At 36.9% G+C, this 9,413-nt stretch overlaps 1 long non-coding RNA gene across 1 annotated transcript; it reads right to left on the reverse strand.

Moving 5' to 3' along the window:
* Positions 1-1,720: 1,720 nt before the first annotated feature.
* On the reverse strand, positions 1,721-6,774 carry LOC123330790. The gene is made up of 3 exons (XR_006546960.1): positions 6,107-6,774; positions 4,145-4,272; positions 1,721-1,848 (listed from the first exon to the last, which is right to left on the reverse strand). It is a non-coding gene; the product is annotated as an uncharacterized LOC123330790 (long non-coding RNA).
* Between the last annotated feature and the right edge of the window lie 2,639 nt (positions 6,775-9,413).

Genomic DNA, 9,413 nt, shown 5'->3' on the forward strand with positions numbered 1-9,413 from the left:
TCTTTTCATCTGATAGGACAGACTTTACCAAAAGCTTCAATAATCTGACGTGGAGGGGAAATGAAACTTCTGTATTTGTGAATTTCCCATATATGATCACCCAGTGGTTAGCTGTCCCTCCCATCCCAGCCCCCACTTGCAGCTTCACTTTTAGCCTATGGGGGAGAACCAGTCAGACTTTTACTCTCTATTGAAAATACTCTTTCTGGCTTTGAGACTCTCTGCTGCTACCGAAAACCACTAGAAACTGACTGAAGTCCATTCTTTAAGCTAATGCCTTCTCTCTCAACAGTATACCTCTGGCTCTAGCCTCCTTGTTCTTTTAGACTCCACAAAATTCACCTAGTAAGCTTTGAAACATAGACAAATTTCTCTAACGCCTATTAACAAAATAACATTTTCTCTGTATTTGCTGGCCTTAAGCTGAGTCAGTAGAAACAATGACTCTCCTTTGCTGTACAGAGAAACTTTGGGTCTTTTCTTGCCTTGCTCAGAGAGCCCAGAAGCAAAATTAAAGCACTTTTAATAGCGGTTCTTTTGCCCCCTTCCACCTAACAAAAATTATTCTGTTTATTTCAACCACTTACTATCAAAATCTTTTAAAATGTGAAGAAATATCATCAAAGAAAAATCTAAATGGCCAATAAACATATAAAAAGATAATTAACTTCATTAGCAATCAGGAAAGTGTAAATTTAAGCTACAGTGAGATATTACCACATACTCACCAGTATGGCTAAAAAAGAGACAATACCAAATATGAATGAAGGTACGCAGTTACTAGAACTTATATAATGCTTCTGATGAGAATGCCAATTTGTATGACTACTTTGAGAGAGTTTGACTATCTAATAAAGCTAAAGATATATATGTCCTATTTCACTCTTATCTACACACTCACATGTCCAAGAAACATGCATAAGAATATTCGTAGGTAAAAACTGCAAACAACCAATATTCATCAACAGAAGAATGGATAAATTATGGTGAATGCCATATAGTGATGAAAATGAATAATCTACAGCCATGTGTGAAAACATAGATGAATCTCATAAACAATGGAGTACAGGCTACCTTCTCTTTCTTTACCTGGGTAGTGGTTTTTTCTTTCTTTCTTTCTGTGTGTTTGTCTGTGTGTATATGTATGTGATAATTCATTGAGCTGTATGTTTATTTTGTGCACTGTTCCATGTAATTCACAATGGAAAGGATTTTTTAAAAGTGCATGTATATACAGTATATATATGTAGTATATGTAGTATATACACACTGAGACTCTTGAACAGTATGTTGAATATCATTTTGTCTTTTCTTAATGATTTAGAGGCACTAAGTTCTTGTGGTACTGGGCTGAAATAAACTTGATTTATATGGAACTTTTTGTCCTACCACTAAATGACTCCATATCCATGCTTTTTAAATTCTTGTATCTGGTTCTGAGTGTATTGAGTCAGAAGCAGTCTGAGTCTCCTTCTGAGTGGTAGAAATGATATGTGATTTTTATACTAGCTTGTAGTTATCTCTACTTTTCAGGAAAATGTATGATACAATAAATATGAATATGTATTTTCTTGTTTGTATTAGAAAGCTCTTAAGATGTAAAAGGAAAAATTCCTCTAGATGATTTCAAGAAAAATTTAGCTAACTTTCTGTCTTATTCAACATCTTACTGTGATGACAGGAGATGGTCCTATTTCTCTCTTAAAGATACTCTTATGGATGTAGAAATACAGTTCTTTTAAAGCTAGGATAAACTGACTTCTTACCAGTCAAGGAAGGAGTTTTCAGGAGTGGTCAGAATGCTTAAATGTTGTAGACAAATTGAGAGGCATGAGGACTGCAAACAACCTTTGGAAGGAAAAAGAGGTAGCAGAGGGTTAGAAGAGTGCTGTGGAATATGGGGTATGGTGTGGAATGAGAAAAAGAAATGAAAATAGGGACATAGAGTCATCTTTCAAGATGAGACATGACATGTATATTTAATGTGGTTGGATGGATCCAGTGAAAGAGGCAATAATGAAGCTGGGTTTCAAAGGAGACTTGTGATAAAGGTGATAAAATCAACAGCCTCAGTAGAAGGGTTAATCTTGGGAAAATAAATTCATCTTTACATGTGTAGATAGGTGGCAGGCGAGAAGACAGAGGTGTTGTCAGCTAACAAATATTAATGCCAAGAATGCAGGGATCTTGTTTTCTTCTCTGATGAAGCCCAAGTCTCTAGAACTGTATCTAACATATAAAAGGCACAAAGAAATATTTATTGAATAAATGGACTTTGATATCTAATCGATCTGAATTCTAATCCCAGCTCTTCTACCTACACAGAAGAGGGATCTTGGGTGATTTCTTTACCCTGCTATACCTCAGCTTTATTATCTCTAAGACAAGAATAATAAAATGGAATGTAGTTCTCCTATACACGTTTGTGACATAAACCTTTAATCTGAGCCATTATGACTTTCTTATATTTAAATATTAAGCTCAGTGCTTGGCAAAGACCTTTACACCTAAAAGTTGCTCTCTAAATGATTTAAATTTAATTTTTATACTTAATTAAGAGGAATAAACTTGATGTATTATAGATCATAATATCTTTAGATATTTTTTCAGGAGTTTTCTAGCTGTGGGGTCTTAATTTTGTTGCTGCTAAGTCACTTCAGTCATGTCCGACTCTGTGCGACCCCATAGACGGCAGCCCACCAGGCTCCCCATCCCTGGGATTCTCCAGGCAAGAACACTGGAGTGGGTTGCCATTTCCTTCTCCAATGCGTGAAAGTGAAAAGTGAAAGTGAAGTCGCTCAGTCGTGTCTGACCCTCAGTGACCCCATGGACTGCAGCCTTAACATTAAATACACATTTTATTTTTGTGAAATTACAAAAATAACTTTTTCTAAAAGTTGGTTATACAGTTAGCTTTTACATAGCTCATTCTTTAGCTCTTAAATCCAAATACTTAGCAATACATTCCGGCATTTTTTCTAACTTCATCAACAATTAGAAAGGCAGTATAGTGGACAAGGGTGAAAGGTATCTATTTTTTTTAATTTATTTGTTTTTTAACTGAAGAAAGGTAGCTTTTTATGCTAGAAGGAGAATAAGGTGTATGTGTAGAGCAGAGAGGGGAAAGCACTGTCAACTTTCCTGATAGAAAGTTCTAAAATGTAAATAACTTTTATGAAGTAAGATTAATTGTATCTAAATTAATAATGGAAAAAATTAGTATTCTCATGATGCCTTCTAAGTTTAAAACTGGAATGCCCACTTCTCGTGCTAGCATCTACATTTGTTGCTATAGGGATCGCCCAAGACTCGTGCTTATGTTCTTAAATGAGTATAATTGCTATTGTTACAGACATCAGAAAAATTCTGACTTATGACCAAGAGATAACCATCACATGACAACTCTAAGTGCATTTACAATTTTAACTCCTTGGAAACAGATAAAGGCAAAGGAGTACAATATTATTTATTGTTTCTTAGAAGTCAGCCTCCCAAATCTCACAATTATTTCTTGATTAATCATAGCTGAAAACATTTTATGATTAATTTACCATATGATTTCTGCCCTACTGAAACTTTAATTTTGGAGTCTGCGAGACAAACATACAGGATATACATAAATAAAACTGCTCTAGTGAGAATCAAGCCACTATCAAGATGACGTGGTAAAGTTTATATTACTTAGTAACACCAAAAAAGAGTAATAAGTTGATAGTTCTGAGGGAATCAAAGTGAAGGAAAAAAGGTTTTTTAAAGGATAACATGGGCTTGAATTTGTTAGCAGGTCAAAAAAGGAGCAACTGAGGGGAGATACTAAAGAAACAAGCATGGGATAAGATCTTAGAGGTTGAAAAAAATATGGTCAAAAGCACAGCTGTAGCCTTGGAAAGAAGACAACAGAGGAGGAAAAGAGGGTGAGGTGAAAAGAAAATTTGGGTTGAGAACAGAAGTCATACTGAGTGGCCCAGATTTTGTAAATAAATGAGGAGGCAAGATGCAGCTAAGAAAGGAAGATGAGGTTGGAGTCTTGAGAAAAATCAAGAGGTTTGGAAAAACTGTTGTAGCGTGGTCAGTAGAGATGGCTTTAAAAGACATTAGCATGTCTATGAGGCCCTACGATTAGAGGGCATGTGTTTCATAATACCTTCCAACGATAGATCAGGAAGAGGCAGCAGAAAGCAAATGCTGGGGCTGATTCACGGTGCGAATACCAGTGAGGAATTCTGGAGTGCCGGTGAGGCTCTAGAGCATCCTGATACTTGGGTCAAGCACCTGAAGAGCAGAAAGAGTATCAAGAGTTTTATTTATTTAGTAAGTATTATTTACTTTTGTATACCAATCAACTTTGCGTGTATGTATGTGTGTGTTCAGTCGTGTCCAACACTTTGTGACCCCATGGACTGTAGCCCGCCAGGCCCCTCTGTCCATGGAATTCTCCAGGCAAGAATACTGGAGTGGATTGCCATTTCCTACTCCAGGGGATCTTCTCGACCTAGGAATCAAACCTGGATCTCTTGCATTTCCTGCAATGCAGGTGGGTTATTTCCCACTGAGCCCAGTCTTCCCAATACCTGGAGGGCATCACTGCTTTGATATTCCATGTCTAAAATCCAGTGCTTCATCTTCTTCCCAAACCTATTTCTATACCTGATTGCCCCAACTTTGTTAATTATGACCTTTCTAGTCTCCCATGTCTGAAATTTCTGACTCATCTCTGACTTTTCTTCTCTCTCCCTTGATGTGTAATCAAGTTGTCACTAAATACATCCACTGAAATATTTCTCCTGGCTTTTCTTCCTTTCCATTGCCAAGGCAATATTCAGGCTGTTGTCATTTCCTACTCGTCCTTCTCCAGTGTCTTCTCAACTGGTTTCCCTGCCTCCAGGCTCCACTCAAAACAGTCAGTCTTACCTACCACACCTAGATTAATCTTCATAAAAGTTCAGTTTGTTGACTCACTCCTCATCTCAAAAAATCTTCAAGAAGCTGTGGTGGAGTCCCCAAGGGAACAGGAAGACCCTAAGAAAAGCTCATGTTTCAGTGAGAATAGGGGCAGTTGATGTCGTCAGGAGGAGATGTTGGTTTAGAGAAGTCTTCCCTGAAGAGTGACAGGTGAAGAGAATGGATGGAAGAAAGCTGGGAAGCACCAGGGTTTAGGGAATAGGCTGAAGAGGAAGAGGTGATGGCAGAGACACTCAGGACAGTTCAGAGAGATAGAAGGAAAGCCAGAGTAGAGTGTGTCACAAAGCCAAATGTAGGAGAGGATGCCAAGGAATAGAATGAATAAGGTGGACTCCTCCTTGGTTAGAGTCTATTGGATTTGGCAGTTAGGGGTTTAGAATCAAAAGCAGTTTCAGGGAGGAGTATGGGGAAGCTACAGAAGGTTGAGAAATAAAGAAGTAGAAACAAGGAGCATAGGTTTCCTTTTTTAAATGTTGGTTGAGAAAGAGAAATAGTGCTGAAGATCAAGAAAGATGTACTTAATCTCCTCCCCACCCCCACCCTCAGGAAAGAAACTTGCAGCTAGATTACAGCCGAAGGGCAGAGATCTCAGTAGTGAAGGAAAGGCTAATATTGGATAGAGGGAAGATTGATGGAGCAAGACCCTAATGAGGTCTGAGGAGATAGAAATTAATGAGGGGGAAAAGTCTTTGTTCACTGATAATCCTCTTACTATATTCTGCTGCTGCTGCTAAGTCGCTTCAGTCGTGTCCAACTCTGTGTGACCCCATAGACAGCAGCCCACCAGGCTCCTCTGTCCCTGGGATTCTCCAGGCAAGAATACTGGAGTGGGTTGCCATTTCCTTCTCCAACTATATACAGCTTATTCTAACTGTATATATATTATGGTTGTATATGGTTAAGGTAAAAATGCATTATGAAATAACTAGATGAATTTTTGCAACTTGGAGAGGTAGCAGTTGGATGAATCATGACAGAAAACTCTAGAAGTAGGAATTGCTAATAACCTCAGCTTGAAAGAGCTAAATCTTTATTCATTAAAGATCAAAGGTATCATTCATTATTGCTGTGAAAATCAGCTGAAAATTAAGAATATTTTCATCACTGGATATATTATTTTTCTATTGCTTTTCTAAAAACTTACCAGAAACTTAGTGATAGGTCCACAACACGGGTCTCACTGGGCAAAATAAAAGTGTAGGCAGGTTTATGTCCCTTTCTGGAGGCTTTCAGGGGAGAATCCATTCCCATGCCTCTTCTAGCTTCTAGAGATCACTGCATTCTCTGGTTTATGGCTCCCTTTCTCCATTCCACACCAGCAACATCATATCCCTCTGACCTTTATTTAGTCCTCCCTTCTATCTGACCACACCCAGAAAAGGTTCTCTACATGTGAGCAGTCACATGATTAGATTGGGCCAACCTGGATAATCCAGGCAGCTTGCTGCATCTCTAGGCCCTTAACCTTAATCATACCCGTAAGTTTCTTCTGCCATGTATAACAGCATTCAGACTCTGGGAAATAGGCTGTGGACATGTTTGGGGGCTATTGGAAAAAAAGAGAGGTATTTAGTATTGGGGAATTTTGTTTTTGTTCCTAAAATAGGCAAGATGTTTATTCTGGTAGGTAAACTAGTTTCTAGATGCCAGGAATGTGGGGTCTAGATGCTAGGAAGTCATTAAGAAACATCTTACTGGTAGTTGAAAAAGCTTTTTCAGCTGAAAAAGATAAATTTCACTTGTGCTAAGACAATAAAAGATGTGTGTTTTGACCTAAACATTTAGACTAGAGAAAATAGGATAGCAGCATGACTGCTGGGTTCTAGGTCTGATGATGGCTACGGAGGTAAGAGGGAGAAAATCCTAAATGTCTTAGAGTAACATTAGCATGTTTCATCAGGAACTCTTAGATTAGAATTAAATGTTCAGAACTGATTTCTGAATTTTAACTGTCTTAATTCTATCTCTTCATCCATAATTGCCAGGCAGTCCATGAATACATTGCAATATGGGGCTAGTTATTGGTGTCAAACTTACAGTATGCCATGAATACCATGCTTCAACCACTTGAGCTAACTAGTAAAAAAGACGGAGAAGGCAATGGCACCCCACTCCAGTACTCTTGCCTGGAAAATCCCATGGATGGAGGAGCCTGGTAGGCTGCAGTCCATGGGGTCGCTAAGAGTCGGACACGACTGAGGGACTTCGCTTTCACTTTTCACTTTCATGCATTGGAGAAGGAAATGGCAACCCACTCCAGTGTTCTTGCCTGGAGAATCCCAGGGACGGGGGAGCCTGGTGGCTGCCATCTATGGGGTCGCACAGAGTCGGACACGACTGAAGTGACTTAGCATAGCATAGCATAGTAAAAAAGATGGTGGTCCTAATTACAAATATTATAAATAATAATCATTTAAATATTTTAAGGAAAAATTGAAAGAATTTAGCACATAATAGGTTTGAGTGCCTACAGTGTTCCAGGCATGGTAGTAAATTTTTTTAAAAGATTTTTTTAAATACATAGCAATATTTAAAATTGTATCTGATGATAATAGGTTGTAGCCTGAACACTAAAGAGAAGGAGGAAAAAGTAGTATATTCCAGTATTTTACATTCAGTATTAACAGAAATTAGTAAATGAGATGGCAAATATTAATGCAACTTTTATCTGGTAGCTATTTACTACAGATAAACTAAAACTTAAAAATTAGTTTTGCAATTGATAAAACTAAGAACCCTGTAATTCAAATTTTAAAACTTTCTACTTGTTCCTTATATGTCTTATTTTTAAAAACAATAATCTATTTGGCTGAATATAGTATAACTTTTTCTGTAAATTGATATAGAGATAATAATTAACGTAGTCTAGAGAGAGTTTCTCGGTTGTATGTAATCTAAATTCTATTTCTAGGATAAGATGAAAGCAGCCACCTATCCGACTCTGTTTCTTTCACTGTAATCAAATTAAGTTTGTATTTTATATATCCATTTAACTTCTCATCCATCCAACAAATGTGTATTGAACTCCTGTCATGGAAAAAGCACTGTGCTAGGCCCTGTGAAATATTTAACAGACATTTTTTACTTTGTATTTGCAATTCTAAACTTATTTCCAATTGTTGTGTTGAAGACTTTATTATATTAGCTATCTTATCTGCCAGCTTACCATCTAATCTCTGTATCTTAAAAATGTTTATTCAACTTTCTACAAGTGAAAAAAATCTTCCTTTGATCCCTGTCCCCAGCAACTCTTTTCCCAGAGGCAACCAGTGTGTTATTTTACAGTGTCTTTCCAGATGCATTTTATGTATCAAGCAAATATGTATACACATTAAGTCTGTATTTAATATACACTAAATGCATATTTTAATGAACTTTTTTTTTTACTTTGTTATTCTTTCTTATGTCTGCATACCATTCCATTGTATGAACACATCATACTTTAATTATGGACATTTCCATTAAGATTATGCTATTTCTAACAAAGCCAAAATAGAGTCTAATATTCAAATATGGGATATTTTCCTAGAGATGGAGATTTTATGTACATTTGTAATTTTGGATAAGTATCACCAATTTGCCCTTTACAGAGGTTGTACCTGTTTCCCCAGACTTACCAACATATGATGATGATCTTTGCAAATCTGAAGGATGAAAAATGTCATCTCTGTGTAGTTTTAATTTGCATTTCTCTTATTCTGGGTGAGGTTGAGAATCTTTCTATATGTTTTAAAAGCCATTTATGTTCTTTTTTCTGTGTATCTTGGCTTATTGTGATTTATTATTATGACAGGAAAACAGGAAGTTATACATTAGGGAAATCATCCCTTTGTCAGTGAGTTGTAAATAATTCTTTTCCCCGTTTGCTATTTGTCTTCCAACTTTGTGGTAGCCTTTGTCATGCAGAGACTTTTAATTTTTATTTTATAGAATTATCTTTATGGATTTGGGACTGTGAGTTATAATACTTAGGCTTTCACTGCTCTGAGATAATTTTAAAAATTCTCCATGGTTTCCTCTAACAAACATTCTTGATCATTACAAGTTCTAAATGCATTGTTTAGTGCATTGGCTCAATTTCCCTGCTTCAATTTATATCTGAGCTAGATTAGCAAATCAGTCCCTTGGAAATATAGAGTAGTAGTAAGGAGTTTGGACTCCATAGAGTTGATAATTTCATTTTTTCTGCTCCTGGGCTATCTGACCTTGAGCAAGCTACTTAATTATCCTCTCTGAGCCTCAGTGGCTTCATCTGTAAAATGGAAGTGATAAATAGTACTTGGTTGAGAGAACTGCATGAGATGATTCATTTAAAGCCCTTAGCACAATGCTTGACAAGCTGGAAGCATTCATTAAATGTAAACTATTTCTGTGATGATGATGATGGCCACAGACATTCTGTCAACTCCTACTTACCATCCCATAATTCATATCTTTAAGGGGTTGAATAA

This window comes from Bubalus bubalis, chromosome 20, assembly GCF_019923935.1.
Source record: "Bubalus bubalis isolate 160015118507 breed Murrah chromosome 20, NDDB_SH_1, whole genome shotgun sequence".
NCBI lineage: Eukaryota > Metazoa > Chordata > Mammalia > Artiodactyla > Bovidae > Bubalus > Bubalus bubalis.